The sequence below is a fragment of the Macaca nemestrina genome, chromosome 13 (assembly GCF_043159975.1).
Source record: "Macaca nemestrina isolate mMacNem1 chromosome 13, mMacNem.hap1, whole genome shotgun sequence".
Lineage (NCBI taxonomy): Eukaryota > Metazoa > Chordata > Mammalia > Primates > Cercopithecidae > Macaca > Macaca nemestrina.
Window position 1 is genome coordinate 11,997,647 of NC_092137.1, and position 7,836 is coordinate 12,005,482.

Sequence of the window (7,836 nt, forward strand, 5' to 3'; positions counted from 1 at the left end):
GCATGATACACAAGTATACTTTCCTGCATTAATTTCCTTCTGCTCAGTTACCTTCAAATTCCTAGCCATCTTGGTCACCTGAGGCAGGTTGAAAGACTGGAGTATATCCAAGTCTATTGTACTGGTGTTTCCTTTTCTCAAGGCCAAGTTCAAGGGCCCAGTTTTCCTGAATGTCTTCTTTGACTACATTCGGTCCTGGCGAGCTTTCTGTCCTTGGAGTCTAGTCCTAGTTTATTATTATTTTTTTTGAGTCTCACGGAGTCTCACTCTGTCACTAGGCTGGAGTGCATGGTGTGATCTCAGCTCACTGCAACCTCCTACTCCCTGGTTTAACTGATTCTCCTGTCTCAGCCTCCTGAGCAGCTGGGATTACAGGCACACACTGCTATGCCCAGCTAATTTTTGTATTTTTAGTAGAGATGGGGTTTTACCATGTTGGCTAGGATGGTCTCCATCTCCTGACCTTGTGATCTGCCCACCTTGACCTCCCAAAGTGCTGGGATTACAGGTGTGAGCCACTGCGCCCGGCCACCTGTTGTATTTTTATTGCTGGCACAGTTATGTTATTCTAGTGAATGTTATGTCCTCTCTTCACCCATCTCCCTCATGTTCTGCCAACATCTGGTCTTACAAGTGTCTCCATTCAAATCTCTTTTTCCATCTCACAAATGCAGAAAAATAGTCTATGAAGCAAGTGATAAAAGTTGAGAACATGTCAAGAGTTTTCTTTAATTTAGTCATTTGATTATAGTGAGGTTAAAAGATTTTTTATAAGTTAATTGGGCATTTGTATTTCTTTTATTTTTTCTTGCCCCCCCCACCCCTCCCTGTGTGTGTGTGTGTGTGTGTGTGTGTGTTTGGTAAATTTTTTGTTTGTATCTTTTCCCATTACTGTGGGTACCTACTTTTCTAGGTGATTTACATAGTTAAATTTCTCAGATTTTGGCTTCATGCTTTTTGTCTTTGGTGAAATACTTTGAAAGTCCTCTTATTTATGAATATTATGTAAATATATATAACTTTTATTTAAATAATTTTACATATTTAAAAAAATGAGATCTTTAAAGATCATCTAGAGTTTAGGTTATAAAATGTAAACCAGGGTTCTGGTGTGATATTTTTTTCCTAAATGGTTAGCTAGGAGTTTGATTGCCATTGGTGGAAACCTTTTCCCTCCTAAAATATCTTTTGAAGAATAAACAAAATTATACTGCCCCCTTGATTTGCCTGCCTATCTTGGCAATAGGCAAACACTCTTTCTGTTCTTATTAACTTAGTTTTAAAATTCATTTTAATTTCTTTTATTGCAGGGCTTCTCTCTTTTCATTTCTACTGTTTTCTGCTCCCTTCCCCATAATGTCTCATTTAGTCTTATGTTTTTTTCCTATAGGAAACTTTAGAAGATTTTTTAAAGTCTCCCATGATATTCCGTTATATTTTGATTGAAATTTTATTACCTTTATTGGGAAAAAAGTTTCCAAAAATAAGGTAAGAAAGCAAATAATACCAGAGTAGATATTTGGAGTCATACAGAACCAAGTGGTAGAGGACTAAATCTGAGTGAAAGTTGGATGGAGAAAAAAATGACAGAAGAATAAAAGAGAAAAGATGACTTAAACATGAACTAGAAAATAAAGAAAAAATTAGAAACATTATTCAAAATACTACAGAATAAAATTTTACTGAAACCAAAGTAAGTTGTGAACCTTATTGAAAAAAATCTAATTAAATCTGGAAAATATCTTGATGTATTCTCACAAAAGGATTAAATTCTAAGGATAACACAAGAATCCTAAAATACTTAAAGAAAAAACAAGTACACTGGAAAAAAAATCAAGGAAGCCTCATAATTCCTTCTACAGCATTGGATAAAGACAGTTAACAGAACAACATTTATAAAGTTTGGATGAAGGGTTGTTATTTAAAAATTCTATACCCAGCCAAACTATCATTTGTATTTTTAATAATTAAAGTGTATTTTCATATTACAAAAGAAAAACATGTTTATTCTAGGAAATAAAACCATGCTATTAAAAATTTAAAACATCTGAACTCAAAATCCATGGAATCCAGATTTTTAAAATTCTAATTTCTCCACTGCTGCCTTTTTCTTGCAGCTGCCTACAATGAGGTTTAGGGACTTTATGTTCACTCTGCTCCTGCAACCTCAAAACAATTACTATAATCTGGCTCTGTATTCATTCTACCCACCAGGAAGAAACATTTGATTTTGGTTTTGGTTAAAGAGGAATTGAGAAACAAGTTAGGAATGAACACATAGCATGAAAATGAATAGAATTATGTGCTGCAGATGTGAGATTCAAGTTCATCCCTAAGCTTCAAATGAAAAAACAGGCAAAGCTAAATGTTTTACAAATGAAACAAATTCTTAGTCATTTATATTCTAGTAAGTCAGAATTGTCAAGGGCTTCATTTGAATTAAGAGTCACTGCTATGGGCAGAATTGGGCAGACACCAATTTGTATATTTGATTCTTCAGTTAATTTTTGTGACCTTGGCTGCTTAGATCACAGAGCTTACTTTTTTTTTTTTTTTTTTTTTTTAAGCAAATGTGAAGTGCTGATAATTGTGTCTATCTTAGGTAGCTGTTTTGAGGGTTAAATGAAATGTGTAGAAAATGCTTAGCACAGCAAAGCACCGAATATTAACTCATAAATAAATGGTGGTTGTTTGTTAAAAGGATAATTTAGTAAACACACAATAATGCTAGCGTTATTTCAATGCTGTATAAAATCAATGGATGCTTCAAACCAAGAGCTCAAGAAATTAAGCATTCCTTCAACATCTGGGCCAAGCAATTCTCATATTCATAAGCTTTGGTGATACATTATCAAGTAATATTGGCCTCTTGTGAATTGTAACTTTTTAATTAATTCACCTCACAGGTACTGATTAGTACTAATTTATAGCTTAGTTTGCATATACTTGAAAGAGATGGAACTGTGTGTCTTCTGTATGCATATACACACTCCTCAGATTTTGCTCTAGGGCCAGCCCCTGATCCCCCTTCCAGGCTGTCTTACTCCTCATGCATAAGATTTTCCTGCAGTTTTTAGTGATTGCGACCAAACAGGCAATTTATATAGTCATCTGTCCCAGTCCAGGCCTTGGGAAATGTCTTGTCTCTCTCCCTTTTCTCCTGTATTAGCTCCATTTTCTGCCTCTGGTTGTCTTCATGGGATTGTAGCCAAATGCTCTCAATGTGACTTAGTGGAAGCATCTTTAGGCTCAGCGCCAAAAAGCCTGGGTTGCAGTCTTGGCACTGCTAGCTATTTACCATTGATCTCATAGGGGCCTGTGATTTATCCTCCCAGAACCTCAGTTTTCTCCCTGAGGAAAATGGGTTGCAAAATATTGATGTTGCCAGGTTGTTGTGAGGATTTGAAAAATGGTGTATGTTAAAGTGAATAGCTCTGTTTCTGGCTGTTTCAGAGGAGTGGGTGACGCAATGTCGGCAACAATGAAATCATTTCTTTGAATGGAATGAAAAGCAATCAGCCTCTTTCTTTCCTGACTTGGTTCAGTAAAGGGAGACAAGGATCACTGAGAGGAGTAGAAAGGGTGCCAGGCAGGGAGGTGGGCGTGTGGCTGTCACCCTGTCCTGCGAGTGACTCCTGGCGAGGCTGGTGAAAGCCTGGACGGTGCTAACTTTGTTTCTCCCTGAGAAATGGTGGGTGGGGTTGAGGTCAAACCCTCACGGTGGAGTGTCAAGGGCCGAGTCTGAGTCCTGGCATTGCTACTGTTAGCTGTGTGAGCTTGGGGGATCCGCATAGCCTTTCTGGGCCTCATCTGCCTTTGCTACAGAATTGAAGGTGATGATAACAGTTCTCCTCTTCTTACAAAATAGCTGCAGGGATTAGATAAGCAAATGAGTGTAAAAGTGATGTATCAAGTGTAAAGTGCTGTACAGATGGTGGTTATTATTGTAGATGATCTCAATTATCCCTTTTAGTTCTAAAGATTTGTGATTCTAAATACAGTGGTGTGAGCAAGAGGCTTTTTTTTTTTTTTTTTCCTCAAGCAGCAGAGAGATTTCCTCTGAGTTTCCAGCTCTTAATGTACAACCAAGGCGCTGTGTCTTTCTTAGGAGGAAATGTCCCTCTTTGGGGGACTGTGCCTGCCACACACGGATACTGGGGTGAGCCCTCATCTTGAACTGGAGGATTTAGAGCAGCAAGATATAAATAGACCTTTTGAGGTTTAAATTCCGTTTTCTTGAGTTAAATTAAGATTTTGCAAAACCCTTTTCTTTAAACCCAAAAGCTCCAAGAGAGCTTAGATAACTTCTTGGACACACGATAGCCCTCATGGGGAGGGAGCAGGGGGCCCTTCTCCTGAACAAAGTGTAAATGAATCTGTAGCAGATGGATTTGATTTGCCCATGATATGCACATTTAAGTATTGAGAGCAGAAAAAGGCTTGGAAATGTGGATTTGGTGTTTTCCTCCTAAACTCTAAACATTTATAAATAGATCAAGATGCACAGGGGAAGGCAGATGCTTTCTTACTGTGGTTGAGAGTCTGGCCCAGGGGAGCACAGTCAGACCAGAGCTACTTTCAGGTCTGCTGAACTCTTTCTCCAGGTCCCTGTGTCTCTGGACAAGCTGGTCTCATCTGCACAATTGGCTACCTAAGTTGTGGCCTTTACTGCAAAGTGAAAATGCAGGTCTCCATATTGAAAAATTAAGAAGTTCAAGACAGTGACAGCAGAGCCCTATAGCAAGCGAGGGGCCCCATGCGACTCACCAATGATGTGGTCACGAAGCTGTCTCTGCTTATCTGCCTGGAACAGGATTTCTCCTCTCCCTCCAGGTCACCTGCCATGCTTGGCTTTGCTGCTTCCTTTTCATAGAACCTTCCTTGGCTCTACAGGAGGGCAAGGTGCCCCTCCACTGTGCTCCTATAGCATCCTTTTCTCACTTCCATTATTGTACCGATTGACTATAATTGACTGTGTGTATACATTTATTCACCCAACAAACCATTAATGCCTACAGTCCCATTAATGTTGACAGTATTTGACAATATTTGACAATGCAAATCAGTACATATTTGACAATGCAAATCAAGTCAAATATTGTTGAAAATTCTCAATGAGTTTATCAAATTGGGTGACTGGGCACTGGGCCAAGTGCTGGCAAACACATTCTGGGAATTTAAAGGAGTGAACCTAACTCTGGCCTGGGACAGTCTACAAAAGTTTTCTTTAGGAGGTAATGCTTGAGTTGAGGCTTGAAGGATGAGTAATTGCAAAAACAAAGTTAGAGGACATGAACCAACAAGAGCAAAAGACATGGAACTAAGGATTAGCTTGGTATATGCAGGGTTGATGGTACATGGAGTTCGAGGCAGTGTCTGAAGTTAAGTGGGGCTGGAGCAGTAGGTAGGCATTAAATTACTGAGGCTCCTGTTAAGCCACACAGCTTACTTTGCTTCATCTGGGAAGTCACTGAAAGGGGTAAGCTGAGGAGTAGGTAGATTTGCATCTTATGTTAACCACTCTGGTTGCCATGGGGATAATAGATCAATGCACATGGAAGCAATAAGACAAATTAAGAAGTAATTCCAAGAAATAATGGTGACTTCAAATAAAATAGGTAATGGAAAAAAAATGGGCCAGGTGCAGTGGCTCACGACTGTAATCCCAGCACTCTGAGAGGCTGAGACTGGTAGATTGCTTGAGCTCAAAAGTTTGAGACCAGCCTGGGCAACATGGCAAAATCCTGTTTACATGGAAAAACAAAACAAAATTAGCCAGGCGTGGTGGTTCATGCCTGTAGTCCCAGCTACTCATAGGAGGCTGAGGCAGGAGGATCGCTTGAGCCCAGGAGGTCAAGGCTGCAGTGAGCTGTGATTGCGTCACTGTACTCCAGCCTGGGTGACAGAATGAGACTCTCTCAAAAAACCCAAACCAAATAGCAAGAACAACAACCACAACAAAACAACCAGAACAACAAAATCCCTCCAAAATGTATGGATTTAAGAGATGGTTAGGGTGTAGACTAGCAAGATTGATGGGATGTGGTACCCAAAGAAGGGGAAGAATTTAAAGAGGAATTCTTGATTTCCTACGTGGGTGACTTGGTTTATTGTTGTAATTCAAATTGAGAAAGACACTAGAAGGCTGTTTTTGAGGGGCAGATGAAGGAGATAGTGGAAATAAATTTTGATTTGGACAATTTGAGTCTGAGGCTCTACTGGGTGCCTGTGTGAAAATGTGTACCAGGCAGTGCCCCCTATAGTGTGAAGCTATGGGGAGAGCCAGTCTGGAGTCACAGATTTCAAAGCATGAGTATGTAAGTGGCAGTCCAGCTGCCGCATTTGATAAACTCATGGAGCATTTTCAACAATATTTGACTGATTTGCATTGCCTTCGGCCATACGTTATTTAAAATAATAAATTATAAAACCTATGTCGATGGGGATGGGACAGGAAGCAATGAGTTGGGTAAATGGCAGGTGAGGAAGTATAAATAAGATCAGACAATTATTTCAGAAACTTGGAGAGGAGGGAAAGTCATGGAACGGTGGGCTAAGGAGGGATTTAGATTCAAGGAGGTGATCTTCAGATGTTTGTTTCCTGTGACTGCTGCAACAAATTGCAACAAATTTGGTGGCCTTAAACAGCACAAATTTATTCTTATAGATATGGAGGACTCAGGCCCTAAAATCAAGGCATCAATATGGCTGCATTCTTTGTGACAGCTCTCAGGAAAGAATCCATTTTCTTTCCCTTTCCAGCTACCGGAGGCCACCTGCATTTCTTAGCCCGTGGTTCCTTCCTTGCCTCCTTCCCACCTCTGCTTCTGTCATCACATCTTTTCTAACTCTGACCCTCCTGTCTTCCTCTTATTAGGATCCTTATGATTACACTGGAGCCCACCTGGTTAATCCAGATAAATCTCCCTGAAAAGGTTTGGTTGTGTCGCCTCCCAAATCTCATCTTGAATTATAGCTCCCATAATTCCCACGTGTTGTGGGAGGGATGTGGTGGGATATAATTGAATCATGGGGGTGGTTCCCCTAAACTGTTCTTGTGGTAGTGAATAAGTCTCACTAGATCTGATGGTTTCATAAGGGTTTTCCCCTTTTGCCTGGTTCTCATTCTCTCTTGTCTGCCACCATGGAAGACATGCCTTTCACCTTCTGCCATGATTGTGAGGCCTCCCCAGCCATGTGGAAGTGTGAGTCCATTAAACCTCTTTTTCTTTATAAATTGCCCAGTCTCAGCTATGTCTTCAGCAGCAGCATGAAAATGGACTAATACACTCCCCATCTCAAAGTTCTTAATTTAATCCCATCTGCAAAGTCCATTTTTTCATATAAAGTAACATATGCACAGGCTCTGGGAATGAGGATGTGGTCATCTTTGGGTGGGGGCTTTATAGTGTCTGTCATGGGATGGGAGAGGATTGAGCATGTTATCTGAGGGTAAGGAGGTGGGAGGGAGACAGGGAAAGTGATGATAGTGGATATCACGGGCACAGGGGAGGAAGGGGAGGAAATGGGGAATAAGGCGATGATGGGAGTGGACTGACAGTTTGGATGAGAGATTGGATTGACAGGGAGGTATGAGGTAGTAAGGCCATGAGAGGGGCTTAGTAGGGGGGTGGGGAAAATAGTAAATGTGTGTGGAATAATGGGAGTTTGGGGTGGAGGTGTGTAAGGGTAAGTGAAGGATGTGAGGGCTGGTGCTGATGATCTAGCTGGCATTAGAGAGATATATTTGTAATTGTTTCAGGTCAGATGTCTCTTCGAGTGGTCTGTCACTTGGGTGTAGAAACACAGATGTTGGGTCTTACTGGGCAGGGATGG